General features: G+C 34.7%; 1 protein-coding gene across 3 annotated transcripts in view; it reads left to right on the forward strand.

Moving 5' to 3' along the window:
* Positions 1-12,255, forward strand: part of LOC115510275 (integrator complex subunit 6) — an 88,440-nt gene that overhangs the window by 12,264 nt on the left and 63,921 nt on the right. For 2 of the 3 annotated variants that reach the window (XM_030309943.2, XM_030309934.2), the window contains exon 2: positions 7,846-7,935. The gene's annotated coding sequence lies outside the window, so the exon portion shown is untranslated. Of the gene's footprint in view, positions 1-5,241; positions 5,247-7,845; positions 7,936-12,255 lie in introns of those variants that run through there. The other variant, XM_030309954.1, reaches the window with a different exon arrangement.

Below are 12,255 nucleotides of genomic sequence, written 5' to 3' on the forward strand. Positions count from 1 at the left end.
TTTAGAGAGAGTAGGGGAAGTGCAGGGGTGGGGGGAAGAGAGAGAGAGAGAGGGAGAGGGAGAGAATCTTAAGCAGGCTCCATGGTCAGTGTGGAACCTGATGTGGGGCTCTATTCCATGACCCTGGGATCATGACCTGAGCTGAAATCAAGAGTGGGACACTCAACCAACTGAGCCACCCAGGCTCCCCTTTCAGAGATCTTTTCTATATATTCAGAGGTGCTATTTTTTTTATAAGCACTAATTTCCTAAGATGGATATTTTAGAGTTTTTTTTTTTTTATCAAAAGACTCATTTTTGTCATACCACTTGAGATCATAACTATAATAAAAGTAATAATCTTAAATTCTAAAACAAACATAAAACTTGTAATTCTGGCCTTGGAATATTGATTTAAATATAAGGCTGTCAGGCCTTTATTGACTTAAGTAATTAATATATTTTGTTTGGAATGTTTAATTAACCAGTTGTGATTCGTTCCTGTAATGAACCTCCCACCCTTTAAAAGAAGCAAAACTGTGTTAACGACAGTGAATTATTGAATAGAAGATATAATTAGCACATCAAAACTGTGATTTCATAGATATTATTGATATAGTTTGAGGCAAAAATAAAACAACTGACTTCAAGAGAAATATTGAGTACATAAATATTAGTACAGGTAATAAGCAGATATTGACAAAATTCTGGTTGTGGTATGCAGTGCCTGAAGTTGAGCAATACTGAACTAAATGTTATATATACTAGTTGACTTGTATTTGCAAGTATGTATTAAAAGCTGCTTTTTTTCATTTCTATGTAGTTGTAATTGTGTTTATTATCAGTATTATGACAAGTCTTTGGAAGTGAATTGCATCCTAAGATATTTTTCTTTTAGAAATAAGTTTAAAGGAGATGAATATTATGAAGTAGATGACATCTATATTTAACACAGAACAATAATATTTCTGTGTTTTATATTTTCTCTATAGAATCTGAATTTTGACAGATTATAAAGGGAGTGTCAGCATTTCTAAATGAGAATGAAGTAGTTGGTCATATTTTAGAGGAACATATATTGTTACCTCTTTTTTAGATATGGTAGTAGAGGAAAATCGGATTGATAATGCCAGCTTTATGTTCTTATTTATGTAGATTTTACAAAGATGTAAATAGGGGACCTAAACATCTAGTTTAGCAACTTAACCATTAAAAAAATTTTTAATAGCTGTCCTACTGAGTACTTGTCCAGTGGCATATGCATGAGAACCATTACTAATGCACTACTTACTTCTCATGGCGATTCTTTCCTCCTGTTAACATAGTTGCTGTTGTTGCTATTACTTAACTCGAAAAGGAAGTTTTAGGTTGAAAAAGCATAGTCTGTTTGTGGAAGTTTCTGATTTTCTTGCTAGGGAATATGCTTTTAGCCTATATGTGTAAGACATTATACATCTTAACATCTCTTTGGTTGATTTCTTTTGACTGTACCTTTCTGGGCATATGGCAAAATAACTAGACAATAGTAGGTGTAAGTAGCTGAAAATGCCATCACAGGAGAGCTGGTGGGCTGACATTTGGTGCACATTTTCTCTTCAGTAGCCCCTTTAATCCATGGGAAAAGTAGCTTTGCCATGGCTGTCCTTATGAGGTTGTTCCAAGGACTGATAACATGGAGCATGGTGCACGGGGAGAAAATGAGTCCTTTGGTACCATAGCAGAGATAGCCAATGAAAGTTTTACTGAAGACTCAGGGATGCCTTGCTTTTGCTTTGGAAGATAATAGTTAAGACTTATTTAAGTGTACAGTAAAATTCCTGTATCTCTTCCAGCCCCCCCCCACTACATTTTAAATTTATTGGGTAAAATTAGAAATTCTGATTCTGAGAACCAGGTTAGTTTGTATTTGAGGGAAATTTAGCCTTGTATATTTTCAAAAAAATTTTTTTGGAAAATGTTTTAAAATTTTCAAAAACTTTTTTTTTGCAAAAATGAAATGGGTTCTAGTGGGTAAGATTACTTTATTATTTTTTTCATTTATTTATTTCTGAGGGACAGAGTGAGACAGAGTGTGAGTGGAGGAGGGGCAGAGAGAGGAGACACAGAATCTGAAGTAGGCTCCGGGCTCTGAGCAAGCATTCAGCATAGAGCCCGATGCGGGGCTTGAACCCACGAAGGGGGCCGAAGTTGGACACGTTTACTGAGCCACCCAGGTGCTCCAAGATTACTTAATTTAATTCTTTAAATTTTCTTATTGAGATTTTATGCCTTAATTTCATTGTTTTGGCTAACCCCATGATAAAATTAAATTATTGCAAGAACTTAACATTTGCGTTTGATGTTATCTTTAGCGGAATTTTTACCTGAGGTTTTTGACCAGTAGTAAAATCGGTTGTTTTTTTTTTTTAAATAAATTTTCTAAATGAGAAGATTTCCATTCGTAAATAGGTAGAATATTATACCTTGCACTCTATCCTTTAGGGACATATTTAGATTTCTTTGCACCAAGAAGTACAGCTCTGAGAGAACCATCTGATTTTAATTCTGCTAATGGCAAAAGTAAACTTTTAGTCCCTCTACTGGTTGCCTTTGATGTAGCAGAACCTAATATTACTATTTTTTTGGAGATCTTGTAACTAAGGTAAAAGCTATTTATAACTTTATGACCAAGGTGAATTTTGTGGTCTATTCTAATATGGACTGTCCCCAAATTGAGTGACTTCATAAACATACAAGGAATAAAAATGTAAAGATTTGGGAATTACTGAACTGCATTGGCTTGGCAACAGATAGTTAATGACATTAGAAGTCACAACTTTTGACCTTTGAAATGTTAAATTATTTTTTGTAACACATGAAAATTGTCTCATGATACTGGTAGACACCCAGAAATGTGCTTTAATTTACTGGGTAAAAATGTGTGAGAAAGATGCCAGTTATTTCCCGTGCTTCTGCCAAGCATAAATGCACTTGCACAGGTGGGGGAGGAGCAGTGTAAACTGTATAGAAGAAAACTGTCTTGGAGCAACATCATCTGATCATTTGTTGCAGGTGATTTAGAAATTTTTGCTTAAATAAGTTTATTCTAACATTTATATTTCTATATAGAGGTAGGGATAATTTGTTCCTGAAGAAATAAAAACTGTCCTCTTGTATATATGTGCAGTAAGTCATTATTATTCTAATTTTTATCATGACTAATCCTATTGTCTTTTTTAGTGTGATTCTTTCAACGTTTATTTATTTTTGGGACAGAGAGACAGAGCATGAATGGGGGAGGGGCAGAGAGAGAGGGAGACACAGAATCGGAAACCAGGCTCCAGGCTCTGAGCCATCAGCCCAGAGCCCGACGCGGGGCTCGAACTCACGGACCGCGAGATCGTGACCTGGCTGAAGTCGGACGCTTAACCGACTGCGCCACCCAGGCGCCCCTTTTTTAGTGTGATTCTTGAAGGGATCTTAGCCATGTTAGGGTTAAATAATTAAATAATTATTTTATTAAATAATTTATTTTGTTAAATAAATAATTATTTTATTAAATAATTTATTTTATTAAATAATTAAATAATTAGCCATGTTAGGGTTAAATAATTAAATAGGTGAAATGAAGATGGTCATATTTTTCTTTACTTTTTTCTACCTTTGATCTTTATCTTAATTTTCCAAAATTTAAAGTCATTAAAGATCTTAATATTGTTTTACCTTGCGTTTGTACCTATGCTCTCTGAAAGTTGGTTGACGTTCGTTTTCAAAAGTAAACATTCCATTTTGTTTACATTGTATTTTGTTGCAGTGTGTTTTTGTTGGGGAGAGGTATATTGATTTATATATAGAAAATTTAGGGGTACCAGGGTGGCTCAGTCGGTTGAGTGTCTGACTCTTGGTTTTGGCTCAGGTCATGATCCCAGGGTTGTGGGATCAGGCTCTGTGCTAAGTGTGGAGACTACTTGTGATTCTCTCTTTTCTCTCTTAATTACCCTCTGCTCCTATCCCCAGCTCATGGTCTCTTGGTGTCTCTCTCTCTCTAAAAAAAAAAAAATTTTTTTTTTTGTGGGTGAGAAATCACAAAACAACAGGAAACCAAGTAAAGGAATAGCTCCACTGTAGTTAATTTTGCTGTAGATAGAATATATTAAATAAAACCAAACTGATTGTAACGCTATTCGTTATTCTGTGAACATGGCACAGTCTAGGTTCGTGTAGAACTGTATGCAAGAGATTTAGTTGCTACCAACAGGACTTTTAGATGCTGTGGAAAGACCATGATATTTAGAACTGGAATAAGGTTCTGGCTTTGCTAGTTACCAGCTGGGTAACTTTGGATTATATTATTTAATCTTGTGAATATTTTACTGTACCATGTTTTTAGGGTTAAATGAGATCATGTGACTGTTTTATTGTTATTATCAAGTACCTGATTATTAGTAATTTCAGGTATAGTCGCTATGGAGAGTACTATGTGTATGACTCCAGTAAAGTTTCAACTAAAAGTTGGTTATCAAGGAAAGAGTCACTTATATTTTGATATTTTAATTTAGCTTACATTTTAACTCAAAGGCTTTGCTGAATTATAATACATTTTAATTCGATTTTTAGATATGATGGTCCTTAAAGTATGTACTGGTTTTTGGATGCATATCACCATTCATAAAGTTCAATACGTCATAGATCATTGTTCTTTAATTACAAATGTAACCGACTGGCCTCTGAAGGATAATTCTCAGTGTGCTTATACAGGAATAAAAATTGATGTCAGACTTTCATTCAGAAAATATAGAAGAAAATTTGAGTTAGGTGTAGAGGTGCTACAGAAGCACTGTTCCAATTATTTGGTCCACGTAGTTGTAGGTTAAGGGTAGAAGCAAGATAAAATAATTCTGAAGCTATCAGGATATCTTGGCCTTTATCTCCCTTTGCCAATTTTTGATCTATCGTGGTATTTGTAGAGACCAGGAGAAGAGAGTTCTATGTACATAGGTACATTTATTATTGGTGAGATTGGATTATCAGGCACCTGACACGATGCTTGTTGTATGGCAGCCACTCAGTAAACATTTGAGTGACAAACATGAGCAAATGGAGAGTGGATGGCTAGACTGACACAGGACAGAGGCAGTGTACCCTTGTATCCTAGCAAATTCATGAGTTGTTATGTGTTAAGCTAGGGAAGCACTCATTTATATTGAGATATAGGTAAAGTATCTATATCTTCTTTCAAAGCTTGTTGAAGTTTGAAAAATTCTCAGTGGTTCCATGAACTTGGGCAGGTTTGTATTAAGCCTCAGTCAGTGAATCAATGAGTATTTTAAGTGCCCAGTGCTTAAATATTTTGTGCTCAGTGCTGAGGAAGAAATAATGACATGCTCCTTGACTTCAGTTTACTCAGAATCCGGAAGCAATGATGAACAATACAAGATGGTGTATTTTTAAAAAACTATAGTAAATACACATAATTTACCATCTTAACCGTTTTTAAGTGTGGAATTTAGTAGTGTTAAGTATATTCACATTGTTGTGCAAGGTGTTGTATATTTAAATTAAAAATAATTTGAGAAGGAGAGAGGTTAAATGCAGGGAAGTAGTATTCAAAATGTACTCCATGGGGACGCCCGGGTGGCTCAGTTGGTTAAGCATTTGACTCTTGATCTCAGCTCAGGCCTTGATCTCAGGGTTGTGAGTTCAAACCCTGTGTTAGGCTCCACATTGGGCATGGAGTGTACTTAAAAAAAAAGAGACAAAATGTACTCCATGACACCACTCCAAATCCAGTTTTATTTGAAGAAACATTCTATGTATCTGTATTTTTATTAAGTTTGAAAACTGCCACTATTAGAATTTGGAGAGGGAGAACGATAAATTATTTAAGGGCAGGCTAATCAGGGAAGGCTTCATGGAAGAAGAGGACTTAAACTGGGCCTTAAAGAAAAATTCGGAATTGAGTGGGTTGTGGGCAGGGAAAAGGGAAGACATTCTACAAGAGGGAACCAGGTGAAGTTCAGCAGTGACAATGAACATGGCCTGTTTATAGATCTATGAGAAGACTTACATTATTAGAATTTATTATTTATGCTGGGGGTGAATGGTGTGACAGGTAGTATAGTGTAATGTTTCTCCAAATGTATTCCACTTACCATGAATGTTGTGGAGAAGGAAGGGAAGGTAAATTCATGTTTGTTTGTTTTTTTAATCCCCTGCAAGTCTTCTGTAACATTTGGATGCTTCTATGCACTCAAAATCTTCTAAAAGTTATAGCCAACATATTTTAATTTGATCAGAGGTTGCTTTCCCCATTTGGAATCATTATTTCCTGGACACCTGTTTGAAAAATGTATATACCACCTGCAAGTTGTATGACTTGATCAAGAAATTTAAACTGCCAAATCTCCCCTTCCCACTTTATGAAGATCAGTTAAAATCACAGTGTATGTGAAGTGTTTGTAAATACATTTAACAAATAGAGTATGTGCTGTAATATGCTAGTGACTGAGAGCTATATAAGCGTAAGGGAAGTTTATTGAACTATAGAATATTACATGCATATAACCCTTCTACATCCTTGCTATTCCAAATATGGTTTGTGGACATTAGCATCTCCTACATTGCAGTCTTGTTAGAAATGTGGAACCTTAGGGGTGCCTGGTGCCGGTTAAGCATCTGACTTCGGCTTGGATCATGATATCTCGGTTCGAGTGTTGGAGCCCTGTGTTGGGCTCTGTGCTGACAGAACAGATTCTGCTTCAGATTCTTGTCTCTCTCTGCCCCTCCCCTGCTCACGCTCTGTCTCTCAAATATAAACAAACATTAGAAAAAAAAATGTGGAACCTACTGAACCAGACCTACTGAATCAGAACATGCATTTTATCAAGATCAAAGTGATTCATATACACATTAAAATTTGTCATATGCTGTTCTGCATCATATCCAGCAAAACTTCATTGCATCCTTTCTTGAATGTGTTAATGGCAGAGAATTTGATAATTTTCAAACACAAGGTTTACTGTCTTGAAATTCTAGCCTTTGGTCATAATTTTGTCTTAAATGTGCCTTAATATCTTAAATGAGAGCCATTTATATGTAAAAGATAAGTTTATGTTTATCTGATTCCCTCATAGAATGTGTCCCTTAAAATTGATCATCATACTGAGTAACTTGGCCAGAGATTTGAGTGGAAGTTACCAAAGTTCTTTCACTTTATATATGGAGCATTTGAGAGTTTTGTGTCACTTGTCTTCCATTGCCTCTGTCACTGTTGTTTTTGTACCTTCTCTTGCCGAGCAATTTAAGTAACCATCCTTCTTAATTTTTCATGTTGGGCTATCATTAAATTTCACTAACCTTAGAGTAGCCCTTGTGTTCCCACAGAACCAGATTTTAGAGCTCTTCCATGCATATATCCAGTCACTTGGTTAGATGTTTTCCTTACAGGCATCAATTACATTGCATTGTTATCTTCATGTACTATGTTGCCTTTCTCTTTAACAAGTTTTCAGAAAAATACTGTCTTTTAATTTTGAATATCTAAATAAGATTATTAGAATTGAGCTATAGAGTTCCTTTTAAAAAATTGAGTACTTTTAGTTATTTAAGTATAAATGCTCACTGTAAAAAATTAAAATGATAGAAAAATGTAGAAAGAAGTGAAAAGTCTAACTTTTCCTCTACCTAATCCCATTTCTTTAAGGTTAACTTCTGTTTAGTGCATGTTTCTTTCTGAACCTTTTTTTAATGTACAAAAGGTATATACAGTATATAAAACTTAATAACAAGAAAAGTGGATTTATACAGTGTTCTAAGAATTGGCTTTTTACTCAGAAAAATTAAGCTGATGTCTAGACCTTAATGTAATTAATGTGTTTTTGACTTTAGGGACGAAACCCTTTTTTTTTGGAGCCAGCAATAATTATTACAATTACTGATGGGAGCAAGCTGACTACTACCAGTGGAGTCCAGGATGAGGTAAGTTATATTCCTATCAGCATAGATTATACAATTGCAGTTGAAAAATTATTAGTTGTATATGTACTGTAGGGTACTGAACACCTTAAATAGGTTTGATTATTTGATGCGGTCTAGAGTCACTTGTCTCCTAGGACTTACCTACCTTCTCTGTTCATAGCAGTGATCTCCAGATTTTCTTGAACAGGAATTTCTGTGAAAAATTTTGAGCCTCCCTCCATTCTCCAACTCCACGTGTATTTTTGAGTTTATGTGAGGGTGACAGTGTCAGTTCATACAGTAAATTTAGTGAAAATGAAATCTTATTTTCAGGTTGGAAAAAAATAGGCACAGCACGCTAATAATTTCTTCCATATCTCAGTGGATTGTCATGTGCACTCTACTGTGGAGACTTCTAGACTAGACTAGAGCAAAGCCAAGAGGAGTTTAAGACTAGGAAAACTGAAGGTTTTTAGACACTTTTATTCAAGTCATGACTTAAAGCTAGCCTCACCTATTCTCTGCTAGCATTCTTTATGCAGAATTGGTTGCGTGTGGTATGATAGAGTAGCTACAATAGACTTATTTTAACTTTAAGCTGTTTTTACTGTAGTATTTGATACAGTTGACCCTTGAACTGTGTGGGGGTTCGGATTGTCGACTCCCTTGTGGTTAAAAATTTGTGTATAGCTTTTGACTGCCCCAAAACTTAACTATTCATAGTCTGCTGTTCATGGGAAGCTTTACCAATAACATAAACAGTCGATTAATCCATATTTTATATGTTATATGCATTATATACTGTATTCTTAATAATAAAGTAAGCTAGAGAAAAATGTTATTAGGAAAATCATAAGAAAGACAAAATACATTTATAGTGCTGTACTGTGTTTATTGAGAAAAATCTGTATACAAGTGGATGTTTGCAGTTCAAATTTGTGTTCAAGGAGCAACTGTATTTGTTTTTCAGAATATATTGATACAGATGGGAGGTGTTTTAGACTACTTTTTTTTTTTTTACTGTTTGCATTTGCTTTAGAATCTTAATTCTTGTATTTACAAAGGGTTTAATTAAGTAGGAAGAGTATAGTTTTTAAGTTTAGTAACTTTTAGAAATACTTTCATTCGTGTGATGTTGTGGAATGTCACTTGGACACGGAGTCAGGATGCGTGCGTTCTGGTCTTTGTTCGGTTACTTTCTAGCAGTGAACTTTGTACCAGTTACCTAACTTCTCCAATACGCTTTCCTTGTCCATGAAATAAGTTGGCAATTCTTGCCTTACATCATAGTTTTGTTGGAAGACTGAAATGAAGTAATATAGGTCAAAGTGCTTGCTAGGCTGTAAAGCAGTGAGCGTAGTATTGTTCTATCATGAAGCAATGGAACCAGTAGAGTTGTCTTTGCCTGATCTTGAGTTGTGTGGAAGAGAACCAGAATTGTTTTGTTTGAGCAGTTAATGTTAAAGGGAATTTAGGATATAATTCATAGAGATAGAACTGAAAATTTTAGGCAGATTAAAATTCATATGAAATAATTTATAGTCTATACATAATTAGTAGCATTGGAATGCTACATAGCTGAATCTAATGGGTTTTTGGACTTTCTTGAACTAAGGTTGACATGCATAGCCAATTATGTCCTGCCACTATCAGGACCCAGATGGATATTAATTATATATATGAACAAGGAGTAGAAATGTTGCTTAACTTTAAATTTGAAACTTTGAAGTTGATTTTTCCCACTTTACTCTCCTTTTGAAAAATTTGAGAGGAAGATTTAGGTATCAATAATCAAATCGGAGGTATTATTAGAACCCATAGTAATTTCTTCAACTTTATTTTATATCAATTAAGTCTTCTGGTGGTTTGTTTGTTTCCTTCCTTAATGATTTTGATTTATAGTTGTGATGGCTGACAAAATATTTCTATTTTTTGTAAAATATTCCTACATGTAAGATTATTCATTCAGGATGCTCTTTGAAATGTCCTTTGGGGTACAATATATTTTGTTCCTATATAACTGGATTCGTCATGTTTATAATATTTGTTTTGCAGGACCTCCTTTAACTTTTAAACATATTTTGAAGTATAAATGGATATTAGAATTGCTCATCTTTCTTCCCAGGTTTTTGGGAGGGATATTGGAGAAATGGGACTGTGTGCTTACAGTAATCTAAAACTACCTGGCAAGTAAGATTGGGAAGATTTTCTTGTGGGCAAGCATCTTCCATTTTAGTTCACTTGTAGCTTCTATGATAGTTAGCCTAGTACTGTGAACAGAGTTTATATTAAAAAATATTGATTATAGATACTATGGTATGAGTTTGGTAGTCCTCAAGATGAAAATTACTATTATTTATCAGAGGCAGAAGATTCATTTGTTTTAAGGCAAAGGTTTATTTTGCTAATGTAGTTGGAACATAGGTCTGTGAGTTGTTTTGGTTTTCAAGGTTAGGAATGTTTTTGATCCTTTGCACATTTGGTTCTTAATGTCTCAACAAGACTCCTCTTGTGGGGCAGAGAGAATGTACCCCAGATGTGCATATAGTTGAAACGTAATTTTTGCTAAAATATTGGGAAATGTTGGTCTGTTCTAGCCCAAGTAATTAAATTATGTGTTTCATTTTAAGGAGTCTTTCAATTAATAAAAAGTATAAAGATGCTTTTTGTTTGCTTGTGTGTGTGTGTGTGTGTGTGTGTGTGTCTGTGAGCGCGCATGCACGTGTGCACATGCGTGCTACATGTGATCTATGTTGTCAAAATTTCTACTAGACAATGAGAAACAGAATTTTGTCTTTTGTCTCTTCCTCTTCAGATCTCTGAACCTTTGCTTTTGGCAAAACTTGATTCTTTTTTAGATTTGTTGAATGAGTGAATATATCAGTGATTTCTACGCTTGTGTATATATAATTTTTGATTGCCTGTGGCTGCTATTGATGTGACCTGTTACTATTTATGGAGTTGTGCGTCCCACCTGACTGATATCCTCTGCTCAAAAGAGTTATACTATCTCACATGGGGTATTATATTTGATCTGTTGATGTTATTTTTCAGGAATATGTGTTTCTGCTGCTTTAAAATCATCCTTATGGTGTATAAGACGACTTAGAGCTCGTGTAGTCTTTTTATTTTACAAATGAGGATATTGAGATCCAGGGAGACAAAGTGATTTGCTCAAGGTTATAACATTTTTTATTGCCAAAATCTGGATTAGAATTGATGTATAAATTCCAAAGACATCCCAGCCCCTCCAGACCAGTGCTTTTTCTCTGTTATATCTCCTGCCTCTATATTTGATTTGTTTTTTTGTTTTGTCCTAAAATTTATCTTCTGTTTACCTGATTTCCTGTTTGTCTACTTCACCTTTCTATACAATTGTGATGTAGACATTATGTTCTTGTTCACTCAGTGCTCATTGAATGACTCTTATGACCAGGGCATTCATTTCTAGGCAATGAGGTTACAAAAGATGAACAGGGTAGATCTTTGGTTCTTAAGTTTACAGTCTTATGGGGGGAGATTACTCATTAAATAGTTTTATTAAATAGAGATATATACTAAGTGGGAGCACTAAAGAGGGAGGGGAGTGTTAATATGACCTGTTTTGTGTATGTGTTAAACCCTGTGTACTGTGAATTTTTATCATCATTTAAATTTTCATTGAATTCAAGGGTCTTGTGGATGATTTAGTATTAGGATGTGACTCTTAGCTTGTATCTGAAATTATTAGAAAGAAGCCTGGTATAAAGTTGTTTTGAGCCTAGAAAATAGTTAATAGAAAAACTTGGTGTCATATTGTCTCTTGACCTGGCTAAGTTTGTTGAGGACAGAATGACCCAATTTCTTATAACTTATTTGTCAAAATCATATAGGGATACCATTTCCTCTGTGATAGTTCATCACGTAGCAGTGTGTTAGGAGTTAGGAGACTAACGGTTTTGTATTGCAGACAAAAATCTTGAGCTGTATATGATCGTTTTACCTTATTTCATGACTTTAATTGTCTTTTGGCTTCATTTAATGAAAGTCCAGGTTATTGTCTGACGTGTCATGAGTGTGTTTCTAGTGTAGTACTTCTGAATAACTCTCTAGGACTTAGTGACTGTTGTGTTGGACGAGTATGTGTGTATTTTTTGCCTCTTTTTTTTTTTTCTTTTTAAGTGTAGCTATTTGATAAAATCGGTTCACAATATTTTCACTTTTGAGGAGTGAGTTAGATAGGATTTTGAATTCTGATACACAAGAAAACTGTATTGCTTAGCCTCGTAGTAGTATTCTTTGATGTTGATAAGTGTACGTACTAATGGCCAATTACAGTACCATTCATTATGTTTAGTACTG

Source organism: Lynx canadensis, chromosome A1 (assembly GCF_007474595.2).
Source record: "Lynx canadensis isolate LIC74 chromosome A1, mLynCan4.pri.v2, whole genome shotgun sequence".
Classification (NCBI taxonomy): Eukaryota; Metazoa; Chordata; class Mammalia; order Carnivora; family Felidae; genus Lynx; species Lynx canadensis.